Here is a 17,744-nt window from a genome sequence, read left to right as displayed (position 1 = left end):
AAGGAGAAACTCAATTAGCATATTGATTTTTAGCTTCACAATTTTTTTCTTCTCACATTCTAATACATGAAGCACAATTGGAGCTGTGATTGGTTTAACAGGACCTTATGTGTTTTAAACTACGGTTCAGCTGAAAAAAACCCCCAACGTCTGGAGGTGTGGATGCAAAAAAATGCCGAGAAAGTTTCAGTCTTAGTCATGAACTGGATGAGCCTCACAGACAAATCTAAGAAAAGTCTCAGATTACCAATATAATCAAATTGTATTGATTCCTGATTGTTTTTTGGGCAAATCTCACTAAAACACATCTTCCATCATAGCTAATGGTTGCTTTGGATTTAGTTTTTACTGTATACTTGAAACACAAGAGTAATCACAAAACTGGCCAAACAGCTCTCACAGGTATGGATAAAGTGCTCTGAATCTGATCGTTGACATCATGGAATAAGTCATCCACAGAAAAGAGAGGAGAATAAATGTGAAGAAATGAAGGGGAAAGCGTTTTTCTTCTTGCCGCTATTGATTCTCCTCCTTCCTATGAGGAAAGCCCGTCCTGAACGTAGTCATGAATAACTCATGAGGCAGCAAAGCATGATAGAAAAATTGAAATGAGGACTCAAATGTCGAAAGGTGAACAGCTCGGCTAAGTAAGTCTTTTTCTACTGTACACGCCCGTAACATTTTCCCAGAGGGCTGCTGCACTTCTGTTCCCTCTGATCCGATGGGATCACCCGGCCTGATCGCTCCACAAAGGATTGATTGATGGGGTCGGGCGATCGTTTCTATTTTCATATCGTCCAATTCCTGGTTCCTCGAGATCGCTGAGTGAGGCGGCGGCGTTGCTCAGCTTCTGACGCAGCTTTGAAATAATGGAACCATTTTCAGCTTTTTGCAAGAAATACAGTTAAGAACATGTGAATAAACATTTGTAAAATCTGAACATTAAAATAAATCTATTAAATAGCAAAGTCTCCTCTACTGAAACAATGACTCCCCTTGCCACTCCACCAGAACCCTCTCTAAATGCACAGCAGGGTGCAGATTCTAGAGATTATTTTTACAACACCTTTTACATAATCGCCTTGATATCGACTTAAAAAACCGACAATCGTTTTGATCACATCTATCTGATCTGCAATCGGCACAAGCTTATTGATTGAGCGGCGATGCCATTTAGAGGTTTGTTCTGAGGCTGTCCTACCAGGCTTCACCAGGGGAAGTGGAGTACGCTGGTGGGCTATTGACATTCAGCTTGGCCACTGCAGCTGACCTTTTGCTTCGCCATACGTTATTCTGCCGTTAATGAGGAGGAAGTCGATTTCTTCCCGTTCCCAGAGCTGTGTGTTCTTAAAGTGGTCAGCTGTGATTCCAACGTCTGCTGGAAAGCACGGACCAACTGCGGTGGTTTGGATCAACATGCAGTCAGGAATCTCTGTCAGGGGACCAAGAGGTTGAGGGTTTAACGTCCAATGACATGTAAAAAAAACAAATGGCCTCAGTATCCAATCATATATGTAGTCTGGTCACTGTGGGAGTGGGTGGGAGGCACAGGGAGTAAATCCACTGGGAATGAGACCCTGGTGAATGAGCCCGACCCTGGTCTACTGGGTCGATGGAGACTGACCTGCCGTCATTAAGTGAGAAATGTTCAGGGCTTTAAAATGCATTTAGCCTCTGTTAGATCCTGGGTACTTCCGGCCCGATACGGGGCTAATTACTGACTCAGCTCTCTATTAAAAGATTCTCGAGCTGGTGTTCTGGCGAGGGAACTCGCCTGGCTCCGCTAACTGCCGTTACTCCCGACGTCTACCCTGCTTCCTCCGGTCAGAGCGCGCTCGGCCGAGAGACCAGTCCTGGCCCCGGGCGCTCACACCAGTCGCGTCGGTTATGGCAGCTTCCCTCTTATGGATCCGCGCTCTTGGTAAATGCCAGGTTAGGTTTTAACGGCTAGGATTAATTCTTGCTAAAACCGTAAGGGATTGTTAAGTGGATTCGGTCTCTAGGATAACCTTTCAGAACTCAGTTGTTAGACATACAATAGCTTTAACTTTTTACTGTCACGAGGAACTCTTTACTACCTCAGCAAATTAATGCACTTGAGAATTTCACTTTAAATGCAGATTAGATATTTATTGCAGGTTATATTTAGTTAGTTTTGCAAGGGTTACAGCTACAGCTCACATAAAATGTCACTACACATGATTAGTCAATTTAATTATCTTCTTCGATTATACTCATTAGTTTTAGTCGCCGAGACGGCTCGGTTGAAGCTGGATGTCCAATGGTGCGATGAAAAAGGTTCTTTTGGAGTTGTTAGGAGCGAAGGTCAGGCCTGACCCTCGATCCTCCCGCTCCGCAACGGAGCCCGTCCAGCTGTTCTCAAAACCCAGTACAAAGTCTTTCTCAGGCAGCTGCGGCTTTCTCAGTTGTCCAGATGTTAAGAGGCGAGCGGTGGGGAGAGTTAGAACCTTCGTCTTTCAATCTCAATGTCCACGAACAGAGGTCTCTTTTCCGTGAACAGAGACGAAGTCCTCAATACATCAGCTGCAGGCTTTAGTATCTTCTTCCGATGCGCTTGGTACGGCATCCGCGATGAAATCCCAGCTTGTTCTTTGCAAGCATGTCCTTATATTCCTCATATGGGCTGTGATCAGCCCCCACCTGTTTGGTCCATTACTCATCCCCCCTCCCTCTGGAAAGGGCGTTAAGCCGAACATTGCCGGTATGACTCAACTATTGCATCAGTTTCCAGAACTTTCCACTTGACTACACCCAACATCTGGTCTTGATTACAGCAATGTCATTCTTGCCCAATACATTTCATTTCAGCTCCAACCTCACACAGAACACACAGAAACATTCATTACATTTGTTTAAATCACTTCTATGCAGTTAAACATTTGTTACACAATTGATTTAGAACATTTCGTTATATTATTCATTCATGTTATCTGTTTGATTATACTTTAACTTTGAATATATGCTTTGTGCTCATAGCCTGACTCTCTCTCCCTTGAATGTGTCGACATGTTACCGAGGCAGCGCTGAGAGGTCAACTCTTCTTGACACCCCCTTCTTGAGGTCTCAAGCTGCCGCATTGTGCCCCAAGTAATCCTCTAGGAACTCATCGTCGTCCTCGGCGGTGATGATGAGAACGTCGTCTTCCGGCTCGGATTCGTGTTGCCAGCTGTCGAGCACCACCAGGCCTTCCATACCTGGTGGCTGGAAATCCAGGAGGGCGTTGTCATCTTCCTCGTCATCTATGGCATCCTTCATCTGCTCGTCCAGGCTCAGCACCAGGGCCAACACATTCTGGTTCAGAATGCTGTCAGGGGAGAGGGAGGCCGGAGTAGGGACGGGGCTGGTTGATGCTTTGTCCTCATCCTCGCCTGGAACTATCAATCCTTCAGGGATTACCTCCACCAGCTCTCCGCAGTCCTCGTCGTATCCCCACATCCCCATTAGATTTGGTACTACTCCTGCGAGCATCGTCTGGCTACCCACGTCTCGGTGTTCCACACCCGGGATGCTTGCCGTGTCGTCGTCTTCTTCTGGAGTTGGTAGTGGATACTGCAGGGCGGGCAGGCGTGGTCCAATGACGACGAAGCGGCCATCGGTGAGGTGGGTGCTGGACACCCGGATGCCATCAGGATATGCCCATATTTTTGTGTACACTGGGCAGTATACACCATCAGCATAGAGCAGGACCTCTGGTGGGGTTCTTCCAGCGGAAGTCCACACTGGTTTTGCTTTAGCCTCTAATTCCATACAGTCGACTACATTCATCGCAGGCATATAAGGGGTACTTCCTTTGCAGAAGAGGCCGCTGGCTGCTCCTACCGGGAATTGCCCCAGGTAGCATTGGGTGCACCATAGGGCTTGGTTTACCTCCCACAGGTGCAACATTAGCTCCGGAGGAATCCCACAGCGGACACAGCAGACCTCCTCCTGAATGTTGTTGAACACAAAGACTTCATTAATTATTACATTTTTCAGCGCATTTTTACAAGCCAAGCTTTAGCAAGCAGGGGGTGGTCTTATTTTCATTCTTTTTTAAGGCCCCCTCTCAGTATTGGAGCGCTTTGCAGAGCGCCGCAGAGCCAGAGAATGCAGCCATGGAGATGCCAACACCATTGGAGGAGGTGTTAGGCCTGGGCTTGTAGGCCTAACCCTTCTTGGAAACAAAGGCTCATACAGCATGAGCCAGGCTGCTATCCCGATTGATGATTCAGAACCCAACCAGTAGATGGCGACAGTTATGCCCCAACCTATGCCCCAAAGAGCAATGGCGCCGATTTTGTGGAGCCAACGCCCTCTTCCTCTTTCTTTCATAGCCATGGTCATGACCACGAGATACGTCAGGGCGGTAACCGCCAGAAAGGCCTCGACGATTGCCGAGACCAGCTTCAGGGGGTTGTAGAAAACTGCAGCGACGTCGATTACCAGCCAGATGATCACCATTCCACCTTTTACTAGACCGCAGCGAGTAGAGTCGATGTGGATTCTCCCCAGGAGGTATGTAGCGAACCATGTCAGGGTAAGCCACAGTGATCCTCGATAGATGTTTTCAATCGCTGTTTTCAGACACCCTACAACCAGGGCCAGTATTCTTAGCGGCTGATTCATGGACCATTCGCCCATGCAACAGTAGAAGAACCATATGATCTCAAGGACCCAAAAGTCCAGGTCGGTTAAGCGAATAAATGGTCTGCATCTGCGTGCTGTGTCGGAGGAGTTCTGTAATGCTTCAGTTATACTCATTCCGAAGGTGGTCATGCCTGGAGTCACAATAGTTGTGGTGTTGGTCATACTCACTCCGAAGGTGGTCATGCCTGGGTGAGAAGTGGTGTTCATGCCTGGAGGTGCAATGGTTGTGGTGTTGGTCATGTTGGTCATCTTGGCTTTCTTAGGTTTATTCGTTCTTATTTCAGTATGAGGCTCTTGGTTGAGGTTCCGGGTCTGCAATGGCTATGGCGCTCCTGTTGTTCACCCTTTATAGGTGGGTGGACTCCTCCTTCCTTCGTGGGAGGAGTCCCTTCTTCACTTCTCCTTTTTCCTTCAACTTCCCCTTAAAGCACGAGGCAACAGTGGCTGCTACCCCGCCCTTAATGGCGGCACAGATTATCAGGCCCAAGATGACAATTCCAATTATCATCAACAAATAAGGCCAAAGCCAGGAGAACAAACTCCCCATCCATCCCTTTATGACCGTGAATCCTTCTCCAATCTTCCCTGCCACTTCTTCCACTACGATGGTTGCGGTCCCGACTATGGAGGCGCCCGTTAGTTCGATCCAACTGCACTCGTGTTCTCGTCGGCCGCTCCCGCAACTCAGCCAGTGTTCTTCTGGCTCGTAGCATGTTCCGTTCCCGTAGAGGCGGTTAGCTCCTACCCATTCAAATCCTTTGTCTTCTTTACCCTCGCAGAGGCTTTTCCTGAAGGCGTGGCCCTCAGCTAGAAAGACTGTAGGGTCGGTCACTGGGGGAATGATTTGGCCGTTCACGTTCACTCTGTCTTTCATGCGATGGCCCAGGATTAAGTTGGTACAGCTGCTAGTCAGAGGCCCTGACCGTCTCCATTTCTTGTCTTTAGCCTTCACCCAGGTTACTTCTTGCACGTGGGTTTCATATTCTGCTCCATAGTGGGTCTGGCAATGGTCTTCCCATCCTGGCACAGTCTCACAATGTCCCCCGGCCAGGCTGATGTTGCAGGTCGTGTTTCCTCGATTGCATTCCATCTTCCAGGGCCGCGGGCCCACATATGGTTCTGGTCGGCTCCAAGCACCAGGCCAGATGTCTCTTTCTTTCGAGTACACTGTGGCCAGGTACTGATACTTCACCCAGTAGTTGTCGGTTTGAGTTAGACATGGCACCACCCATTCTAACACTTCATCCTTCTGTAGGCCCCACCAGGTTGAACTGTCGTCCCGGGTGTGGGCCTCTTTCCATGCCTGCAGGGTTCCTTTGATCGTCTTGTTCGTCTTCAGGCCTGTGCAGTCATATAGCCACGTTCCCCAAGCCCGATACCACTCTTGCCAGAGTGTGCATCTCGGGGAGGCGCCGTCGGCTAGATACTCTGTTCCGTTCAGAGCGATGAACATTTTGTTGGTCACACAAGTGTCAATCTTTTGGAAATCCCCTCTTGGGGCTGTCATCAAATCCTCGGGTTTCGGCAGCTTTTGTACATACATGTCGGTCGTCCTTGGTCCCAAAAGGCCGTAGCTGGCTCGGGAGTATCCCTCCGTGAAGGCTCCTTTGAAATGCTTTAGCTCGGTTATCCATATCCACGGCAGGGTGTTGTTGAGCCAGGCCTCGTGCCGGGCATTAGGTTCGGGTAGATAGATGAACTTATGAGCCTGATACTGTGGTTTGTTTACCGGAGTTATTACGAAGTAATTCTGACCTTCGCAATAAAAGAACACATTCCAGAAGCATTTATCTAGGAGAGGGAGCTTGCTTTTCTTACAATGCTGCGTCCATTTCCTGCTTCTATTTCTCCGAAGACTGTCACTTGACTTGAATACCGGCGGCGGCTGCGGCTGCTCTTCTTTGTCCTCTGAAGCCGTAGGTGTTACTTCCTCTTCTTCTTCTTCCCTCTGCTGCGTGACATTCACGGCTCGGCTGGTGAGGTTGTTCCGCTGGCAGTCGGTGGAGTTACCTAGTGTGGTGTTTCCTGTGGCACCTAGTGGCCTCACTTTAGCTTTAAACCGTCGTGGTTTACGTCGCGGTTGTGTGGCTTCACAGGTGAGATTGTAGTGTCCCCAGAACATTCCTTCTGCCGGTAAAATCATCAAACACGTATCATTGCGGTGGCTCGCTGCATAGGTTACCTCGGGTTTCCAGTATCCCTCGTTCCCTTGCTCTGACCATGAGACACATGCCCATGAACAGTACCAGCCTGGGACACCGTTTTCGGGGTAGATCCAATTACACTGTGCCCGTTTTTCTTCTTGTGCTTTCTTCATCATTACCGTAATCTTCATCTCCGCTCCCAGCGTAGATACTTCATCTATCCTCCATGTCGAATTCTCTATTACCTTCTGGAATTCGCCTGCCCAGTCTGTTTCTTCACCCGTGTCGTTGATTTTCGAATCGTTGATTTTCTGTTCCCAGATAGTCATCCACGCGATGATAGTAGCTGTCAGGTTCGGAGCCGTCCCACCCCCTTCTTGGACTTGACGGGTTGTATTAGAGCCAACTACAAGGTCCAACCAGGGCGAGGCGCGCTTCTGTCCAGCGAGTTGAGAGAGAACGATCGTTCCAGAGGCGACCGTCCAGCATGTCTGGTCGAACTTCTTTGTGGTAGTGTAGGACACCCTCACATGAGTGAGGGCCCATGGGATACTACCATAGTAGTACAGTATAGCCAGGACAGAGCACAGTCCTGCAAGTACTGCAACTACTTTAGCCATTAAGCAAAGCCATAGTCGTTTTCCATTCCGAGGTCGTTTACTTGATTGGTCCAGTCGCTTGCCGGGGCGTCTTAAGGAGACGGGGGTAAAGGTTGAGGATCGCCTAAATTCATGAACTCTCCCATGAAGTAGTGGGAGATCCATGGTTTCGGATACTGCAGTGCTCTGGTCGGTAGCACCTCTGGAAGAGGAGCTAGGCATCCGGAGCTGAGGCGCGGGGGAGAGTCAGGATCGCACTGACTAATCCTGCCCTTCAGGAGCTGGTGATATAGCACCGATGGGTATCTGCCAATGGCTAAGTCCAGCCCCCGCCACACCCACTGGTAGTAGGTGACGATTAAGGAGGGGGAGCAGGGGGGGGGTGCAAAGCAACCCTCGTTCACAGCATTATTTTGCCGCAGCCATGCGTAGATCTGTCTGTCCACTGGGTCGATAAGGATCCGGACTTTGGCAAGAGATGCGTATAACGGCTGACCGTCGTCCGTCTGGAGCTCCGTTACTTTAGCCCATGCTGCCAAGGGTTCGTGAAGGTTAAGCCGGCCAAACCCCGTAGTCCGTAATCTGGAAGGAGGCAATTCCCTCATGGTCAGGCATGGGTCCGGGTTCGGTGGGCCAAGGCCTGGCAGGCGGTAATGAACCATACGCAACTCTATGTCTTGGTTCTCAATTACACAGCGCGCGCTGTTTTTCACGTGGAGCGCTATGAGACGCCGCATGACCGGGCTGGTGGTCCAGATCACATTTTCACCCAGCGAAAGATCAACATAGTCGTTTTGCAAATAATCAGCATAGTTAGGACCCCAGCGCAACTTCAATCGCAGACCCATAACTGAGATGAAAACGGTATTCAGGATCCAGGGGGATTGGTCAGGACAAGGGAGGACTGGCTGCAGCAGCCACGGATGGGTCCGATTGACTCTGTCATATTGGAGTTGCCATCCTGTGCGAAAAGCAGTCAGCAATTCCGCCTTCCCGGGTATTGACAGGTCAATCGAGCGCCTATATTCGCCATTGCTGCAGAAATAGGCGCCGGATCCACAGAGGCCTTTTCGGTAGGCAAAATCGCGTTGGGGTCTGTCCAAAAAGACATTTTCATTCGGCAATTGCAGATATGGCCTTCTTTGTGCGAGGAGGGACTGAGAGACTATTGATAGGTCCCTGCAATCTTTGTTTGGTGGGTTTGGCAGCGACATGTTGACAATCAAGGTCCGTGTTTTCTAGCAGCTATACTTTTTCTAAGAGCTGTTACTGCGAGGCTTTCCACCCCGCTGCAGTTTGCGAAATGACTTCCGTGCCCAAGCGGTCAAACCTTTTGCGTCTGCGCGTGGGTTTGGAGGAGGCTCCGCCTCATCCGCTCTGGTCAGCTCCACCCCGACGGAGTACACACCGTCGAATGGAACCATCACGGTTTTCAGCGTCACCATGACGCGCATTGTGCGGGTCTCCCATGTAGGCGTTGGCGCTCTGGACGCCCAGGAGCCCGGTATTTGCATAGCACCGTTTCTGCGCCATCCCTCTGGGGTGACCGTGAAAATCTTACTCTTTTCCTTGGTCCTGGCACCGGTGTGGTGGAAGGCGTCCAGATCTGTGGTGGAATACTGGAGATTCGTGCCGCGAGCACCAGCTTCTGTTGGTACCGGGGCAAGCTCACGTATTGGCACATCAGGATCACAAAACACCTCCTCAATTAACTCGCGCCAGGTTGTCAATTCCCAGGGCCCCAGCCACCCCTCTCGTGTTGCCATCTCCAAGCGGCAATCGGGTAGGTTTGCTGCGGTGGCTGTGTACCCTGGGTCATCAGGGCTGCGAAAGACCCTGAAGGCCGCTGGGATCTGTACGGAAGACAGGGGCGGGTTGATAACTTCGGCCTGGCCTGGGCTGTATGGCCAGTTCCTTTGCACTGACTCCCACCAGGATCTCATGGGGACTTCACTACGGTTTCCACTTGCTTCTTGTGGGTCGCCGTCGAGTAGGCCCATAGATGGTGCCGAAGGTCCCCCAGTCGCTGCTTGTGATAGATCAACAGGAGCGGCAGCACCCTCACCTTCCCACGAGGCGGGTGCCAGGGTTTGTATCGGCTGAAGAAACTTTCTCACCTGCCATCCGTCGGCTGCTCCAGCTTGCACCAGCAGTCCATTCAGCTGGAGTACGGAGCAAGACGCACAGAGGAGCAGCCTGTGGCCATCCCATTGGCAGACACAGTCCTTAAGGTTCAGCTTTGTCCCCCGCAGATCCCACTGGATGACGAAGTGCATCCTTGGTAAAAGCGCTATACGACAAAAACCGCACACATATGCATCCAAAACCTTCACTGGTTTGTGGGTCATACGGTCAAATTCCTTTCTTCGTCCAGAGACCCGGTGTGGTTTCTTGTTTCCGGGTCCCTGCCATGTGAGGTTAAGGGTGGTCGGCAGCAGGCAGACCACACAATCATTCTTGATTTCCTTCCATGTTAAGACTTCATTCTCTTCTGAGAGAAAGCCCTTTTTTGCATACTCCAACTTCTTCATGGCTCTTCCTGCCCAGAGCCCCGTAGTACTCCTTCTCATGTTAACCACCCCTTTGACATTGGCCACTCTGACAAAGGGTGGTAAAGCTTGTATGTGGGTGGCCATTTTTGAGTTCCTGGTTTTCTCCTAGTACGGAACTGGCTTCAGCTGCCCTACTCCTTGGATTCCTTTCTTCTTGAGTTGAACAGTATTACTGTCCAATATCTTGACAATTATGTCTGATTTATCGTACTTGGCTTTGACTGCAGAGTTAGAAGCACCGACCTGAGCCTTGATCCAGACGCGCTGTCCTACTCGAAGTGGCACTTTTTGCTCAAGCTTGGGCTCTTTATCTTCGGAGCCCCGCCCCACTTCTTGTGATGTGAAGGGGCGGCGCATCAGCTCCTCCGCTGGGGAGGGCCTGTCACTTCGGTAGCGGTCGTTCAGGGTTTTGGCGATTTCCAGGGTCTTAGTGCTCCATTCTCTCGAGTTGGCATTTTTCCCAATCCAACTTTTCACCAAGCCAATGGTCCTTTCCACCACCCCGTTAGCCTGGGGGGTGTATGGGGGAGAGTAGATCCTCATTACCCCATGCTGTTGGCACCACTGGTCCACTTTAGCGTTGCGAAAATGCGTTCCGTTGTCAGTCCTGAGCTCTTTAGGCAACCCTAAGTAGCCACAGACTTGGTCCAGCATGCTAACAACACTGTTGCCATTAGCTTTTCTTACGGCTTTTGTGGTTACATACCCTGACATGGAGTCCACAAGCACCAACAGGTACTTTTCTCCACATTTACCCGGTACCCCTAAGGGTCCTGCCACATCCATGCAGATAGAACCCCAGGGTACGGTACTTTTAATGGTGAGTCCTCCCACTCTTTGTCCTCTCCTTCCTGCGTTGTATCGACCACACAACTCACAGTCTTGAAGGATTCTGCGGACTTCTTTTTCAGGAATCCAGAGTCGCTGCTTTTCCAGTTCCCTTCGCGTTGGAACGGTGCCTGCATGTCCAAGTGCGCCATGCACTGCTTGCACCACCTCCTTCACGTTCTCTTCTGGGACTACCCGTCCTTTGGGCAAATCTTCCCATTTCTCGATCCCAACAAAGACAATTTGTCTCATCTGGACGAAACGATCCACTTCTTCGTTTCCTTGCCAATGAGTTCCTGCTCGCGTGTGGGCCCTCTGGTGCACCACTTCGAGCGCCATTGTTAGCCGCAATTCGGCTATTTTTCTCCATAGGTTTTCGTGAGCTACTTTCTTGTTTTTAGCACTCTCAAAACCATTTTCTTCCCATATGGACAGGTCTTCGTTAAGGGCCTGAGCACAGTAATAACTATCAGTTATGACTCTAGCTCTTTTCACCTTTCTTCGCTCCAACTCGAGCAGACCTTCCAGTATTGCTGTCACCTCCCCGGTCTGGGCACTGCCGGGGATTTGGCCTCGTTGTCTGAAGCGCTCCTTCTCATTGTGCTTGAGAATGAAGCCCCAGTAGGCCTTGTCGTCTTGTCCTTTTCGCGAGCCGTCGGTGTATAGAGTCCACTCTATCGGTTCGGCTGGCTTCTCGGCCTGAGTCGCCTTTTTCTTACTCACGGGTTGTGCAGGGCCGATTTCGAGGTCTGGGTCCAGCAGGATGTCTTCCCAACGTCCCCACCTCGCGTTCGTCGCCTTCGTGCTCTCTACCGTGGCTTTTCTTAGGAATCGATGGACCTGGCTTTGCGTGAGGACCCTGATGCCCTGCCCTTGAGCAAGATCTTTCAGGGTGCTCCAATACCTTGCCAGAACTGCCAACTCCTTCTCTTCTGCTGGATATTTCTTTTCCACGGAGGACAGGGTGTAGCTCCACAAAGTGACTATTCCCCCGCCCTCATTGCACACTTTTACCACTGCGTCGTCGTCGTTGCAACTGACCTCTGCCACCAGCTTGGTTGTAAGGCTTCGTGGCTCCAGCCGTAAAGCGTCTTTAATGGCTGTCTGGAGGTTTTCCAAATTGTTTTGATCCGTTGCGGTCCATTCCCACTTCTTGTGGGCATCTTCTGGTTTTTCTTTGCGTAGTTTTACATACAGTGGTTTTGCATGCTTCTGGTAGCTAGGGACATGGTCCCTAACATAGTTGCAGAGTCCCAGTACTCTCTGTAGTTCGTTCAGCGAGGTTGGTGGGTCGATCTGCTCCACTTTATCCCGGAATCCGTCCGAGAGTCCCAGGTCGTTGGAGACCTGGAATCCCAGGTAGTTCACTTGGAATCGTCCAAATTGGCATTTTTTCAGATTCAATTTCAAGCCTGCTGCTGTTAGTCGTTCTACGACTTGTCTCAATTTTTGCAGATGTTCTTCTTCGGTGTCATCCGCAATGAATACATCATCGATGTAGATTGTTGTCTCTAGGCCGTCAAGTATATCCATTACGGCCGACTGGAAAACATTCGGAGAGTTTTTGTAGCCTTGCGGTAGCCGTTCCCAGACGTACGCTTTACCTTTGTGGGTGAACGCTGTCTTGCCTTGGGAGGCTTTAGCTAGCCGCAACGAGAAAAATCCGTTTGCCAGATCTATGCAGGATTTGTACCTCTTTAGTCTTAGTGTCTTCAGCGTCCCTTGGGGGTTGATCAGGCTGGCGCGGTTGGCGACAGTCCTGCGGTTGAGGGCCTTGAAGTTGATAACAGGTCTCCATCCTCCTCCCGATGACTCAGGCTTCTTGACCGCCTGTATTGGGCTGTTTGTGATGGGATTTGGCTCCTCGCGCACCACTCCTAGTTCGCTGAGCTCCGTGACTATCAGGTCCATCTCTGCAACTGCCCCTGGATTCAGGGGGTATTGGCGGACTGGCGGGTGTACACCTCCTTCTATGGTGTGGGTGTACTTCGCACCCATGTCTCCACAGTCATTTTTGAACCTAGCCACTCCGGCTTTGGAAAGTATGTCTTCTAGCGTTTCTTTTCCCTCCGGAGAAAGGTCGCTGTCTTCGATTTGTTGCTTGGTCACTTCTGGAATGTTCACTGGTTTGTACCACTCCGGTGATAATGATCCCATCTGGATTAGTTTTGCCCCGAGGACTCTGAGTCGCTGTTGTATTGGGGTTCGATTGCCTGGGCTGCTATGCAGCTCTTTTAAGTCTGTTATTGTCATTAAATTGTAGGGTCCTAGAGCCCATACAACTCCTTTCCAGACGCCAAACGGAATCTTTTTGATGGTTCCGTCGGCTAGTTGAACAGTCAGGTGTCCTTTTGTTTCAAGGCATTTGCGGGTCATCGACACTTCTGCACCAGTATCTATCTGATAGGGGATTCCATCCACGTCGGTGTATATGTCGTCCCCCACCCAGTAGGCATGATCCACTGTGACCCGCGCCCGCTTAGCCATTACTTTCTCTGCCCTTCGCTCCCAGCTTCTAGGCGGGAGGCACGAAGGGCCTGTTTCTGTTCTGTCGTCAGCTTGTTGTAATCCTCGGAAGAGAGAAAACCGCTCTTGTTGGCTGGCGGGGGCCGTGGCCCCTCCTGTTGTTGATCCGGCTGGGCCCTGTGGTAAACGCCCTGCTTCTGGAAGCCTTCTTGCCTTGGAGCTTGCTGCTCCCTCTGGCTTCCTTGTGGACCCCGCTGAGGTCCTTGCTCTCGCGGGTAGCCTTGGTAGCCTTGAGAACCCCTCCGGAATCCCGGCTCACGCTCGTAGTTTTGTGGACTCCTCTGGAATCCTCCCGACTGCCTTCTCTGTGTCTGTGAAGGACCGGGTCCCTCGGTGGGCCTTGCGTTGTCATACGAGGGCCTGGGAGCCGGCGGCTTCGGCTGGTTTCCTTTTTCTCTTTTGTCTTCCAAGTGTTTTTTCTTCAAATCCCATTTTCTTACTGTTTCTTGGATTTGTTCGGTGGTACTTTTGCTGATGTTTAGGGTCACAAAATCGATGTCATTCATTAGGCCCTTGGTCAGCTTCCTAAGGACTTGCACACTTCTTTCCGGCGGAATCGCCTGTCGCAAGGCGTACCATGCCTGGGTGAGAGTTTGCCCTTTGTCTAAGCTTTTTCTTGCCTTGTCGATGTGTGACTCCTCGTCTTCACAGTCTTCCAACACTAATCTTCGGTAGTGCTGTTCCGCGGTTTCTTCGGGACCCATCGGTTGGTCCGTCACATGAGCCAGCCACAATCTTTTCGCCTCATCGTTTGTGGAACTGGCTTTTACCATAAGCCATTTCTGCGTCAGGTATTCTTGCACCGATTCTTTTGGGTCTCGGTTTGTCACCATCGCCTTGATTTTTTTGAACTCACCAAAGCTCTGGGTGGAAGCCCGCATCTTTGTTATGCAGTCATTTTCTTCAGCGGTGGCGAGGCAGCTGCTTCGTGCGAGGCCCTGCCCTTGAGGTGGCTGTTCGTCCTCGCTGCCCGAGATGTCTTGCCTCCGCGCTTTGTCTTCCTCCGCTGCCAGCTTGTAGGCTGCTTTCTTCAGGCGTCGCAACATGACGTCGTACACGATTGTCACAAAGCCTGTGCGAAAGTTACCCGTCAGCTCCGTGGCTGTTGCGAGGGAGCCGTAGGTCGGGGTCATTAGAAAATTCGCCCATTCTCTTTTTGTCGCGTAGACCATTGTTCCTTTCATTCCTTCGAGGTCGTGCAGCCATATTTCTGGAACATCATAATTTGTTTGACCGACCTCTGGAGCATAGGCTTTTCTTCCGTCTTTGGTGGTCATGGGCCCGTAACGATCGTCTCGGGGGAATTTCAGCGAAGCCGTGCACACTGAAACTAGGGGCAGCGCGTTCTTCTTGCCTTTTCTGCTTCCTATTCTCAGGTCGGTCATTCCTCCCGGAGCATCGTATTCGATGGAGGTCAGGCTTGGCGCTGTTTCTTCGTCATCTGAACTTACATCTGCGGCTTCTTCCTGCGCCTCTCGTTCTGGTTCTGCTGACGGCGAGGCCGGCTGAACTGGTTCTGGCGTTCTCTTTGGAGTCCTGGGACTTTCCCTCCCCCCGCCGGGACTTTGGAACCTTATCATGGGCTCTTCTCCTCCTCCGGAGTAGCGCATTGTCTGCAGGCCAACGGACTCTGCTGGGCTGGTGCTCCTCCGTGGAGGTTTGGTTGGCACGGGGGTTTCCTCTTCTGTCTGCACCGCTACTGTCCGGGGAGAGGGGATTGGAGTTCTTCTTTCCTTTGGTGGTTTTTCCTGGCTTGAGCTGACCTGTGGACGTCGCTCCTCTCGTGTAGAGGGACCGGGTGTTGATTCCTGGTAGCTCTTCTGCTCCGTCCTGGTTTCTTTCTTCAATCTTGCTGATTGCGGGAGCCGTGGCAGAACTGCTTTCGCAACTGGGGCGTTCTCGTCCTCGTATTCCGGCGGTCCTGCCCTCCAGTTGTTTGGCCCCTCCGTTTTGAAGAGGGGTCTCAGTATTCTCTCTTTTCTCTCTCGGTATTGGGCCACCGAGGTGACTAACACCAACTCGCGGATTTTGTTCCACCCGTGAGGAGCGTTCATCAGGAGGTGCAGAATCCTCATTGCCGCTTCTTCTGCTACCTCCCAGGGTAGGTTGCCGGACCTGGCGCCGTCGTTACATATAACGACTCTTTTGAAGGACAATTCACTTGCTCGGGTGACACCTTTTTCTAATGCCTCCTCTATGCTGTCCCGATAGGCGTCTTGATCTTCGCCATCCTCATATCCTTCGATCGGTACGTGTAGCACCGCATAATGTCTTGATTCTCCGCCGCTCGTAACCACCACCTCCTCCTGTCTTTGTCTGCATCCCGGGAGGCGCACCTCAAGTTCTTCTTTGTAGAGGCTGCCTGCCTCTCTTACCAGATTCTTTCTGAACCGGGAGATATGAGGCTTTAGATGTGAGTTGGTTAAGACAACCAGTCCATGGCTGTCTATGTCCCAAGGCTCTCCGAAGTGGTTATATGCAGTCAACCCTGTCTGGTTCGCATATTTTTTGGTCCCCTCGGGCATCTTTTTCAACTTTTGAAGATGGTCTTCTGGGTTCGGGGAGTGAACATGTCTGGTCTTACCCCTAGCTTTCTGGGGCCGCCTCGGCTCTGGGCCGTTGTAGTCCTTCAGGACCTTTTTTACTGCAGCGGCAGCGGGAGTCCCGGATTGCATGAAGGGCGGGAGCAGTTGGTACTCGGCGCTCCTGTCCAGCGTTGAGTCTCCCTTCACATCGTCTTCCTCCGAGGTTTGCCCGCCCTCGGCGCTGTCCAGCCCTTTCTCTCCTTCGGACTCCGTGGACTCCTCTGGCTCGGAGACCACGGAGACCTCTGTCCCGTTGGTGCTGATCTGATCTTCATCTGCAACCTCCGTGTAGCTTGGTTCTTTGGCTATGTATGCCGCTATGGCGTCTTGCTCTTTTTTATTCTCTTTGTAGCGGGGGGTGGCTTTTACCTTCTGCTTGATAGTCACTGCCCCTGCTCTGATTTCTGCGGCCAGCATCTTCACGACTGGGTCGTATTCTTTTGACGGGCTGATTACGGTGGTTATTTTTCCTTTAATCGTCTCCATTACCACTAGCCACCACTGTAGCCACTCTTTCACTGTCTTCTTGGTTTTCGGGGGTGCTTCACACCCTACCACTGCCAACACCATTCCTGACTCAAGGGTGAGGGGAGCAAGATAACCCCCCTTCTTCTCGCAGAACTCTTGTACTGTTTCTCCCACCTTCGCCTTATCTGTTTCTTCATGCAGGACGAATAGGTGTTGTTGGACAGACTCGTCCCAGGTGTCCCATCCTCTGCCATTCAGGATGATCTGATGTTGGACCTCGCTTCTGCGTTGTGCCCCTGGATACGGCACCGGTGTCGGTACTCCCGATGTCGCTCCGTGTGGTCCAGCGTCGTCCTTCTGCTGGTCCGGGCTGTCGTCTACTGCCTGGTCCGGGGTCGATGGCGCTGGCACGTCCTGCTGAGGCGTCGCCGTCGTCTGTGGGCTGCCTCCGTCGCCGTCGGGTCCTCTCTGCTGTCCGGTGGCGATTCCTCCATCAGGGCCGTTGGCTCGTACCGCTGGGTCGCCTCCGCCGCTATCGGATCCTCCGGGCGATTCGTCCATCTTGGACTTTGTCTTTGTCTTTGTTGTCTCGAGTCGCCTTCCTCCCAAAGCCTCTCGTCGCGCGTTGAGGAAGGGATGGGATCAGGCTCTGGTCCCTCTACAGGTCGGGCGAGTCTGGTCGATGCTCCCCGTCGCCTGCGGATTCTCCTGTGTTGGCCTGTAAATACCACACACAGCTTCGATTCGTGGATGTCTTCGCAATCGGACTTCTTCGAGGCTTGGGCAGCTTTGCTTTCTACCCCAACGCCTCACCTCAGGTCTTTTCGTACACGAACGACAGCCTCTCTTAGCTGCCGGGGTTCTTCTTTTGGACTCAACGTACTCCTTTTCCGTCGAGCCCCACGTTATGGGCGCCACGTGTTAGATCCTGGGTACTTCCGGCCCGATACGGGGCTAATTACTGACTCAGCTCTCTATTAAAAGATTCTCGAGCTGGTGTTCTGGCGAGGGAACTCGCCTGGCTCCGCTAACTGCCGTTACTCCCGACGTCTACCCTGCTTCCTCCGGTCAGAGCGCGCTCGGCCGAGAGACCAGTCCTGGCCCCGGGCGCTCACACCAGTCGCGTCGGTTATGGCAGCTTCCCTCTTATGGATCCGCGCTCTTGGTAAATGCCAGGTTAGGTTTTAACGGCTAGGATTAATTCTTGCTAAAACCGTAAGGGATTGTTAAGTGGATTCGGTCTCTAGGATAACCTTTCAGAACTCAGTTGTTAGACATACAATAGCTTTAACTTTTTACTGTCACGAGGAACTCTTTACTACCTCAGCAAATTAATGCACTTGAGAATTTCACTTTAAATGCAGATTAGATATTTATTGCAGGTTATATTTAGTT

Source organism: Melanostigma gelatinosum (assembly GCF_949748355.1).
Source record: "Melanostigma gelatinosum genome assembly, chromosome: 22".
NCBI classification, from domain to species: Eukaryota; Metazoa; Chordata; class Actinopteri; order Perciformes; family Zoarcidae; genus Melanostigma; species Melanostigma gelatinosum.
Note: the sequence above shows the minus strand (reverse complement) of the source record.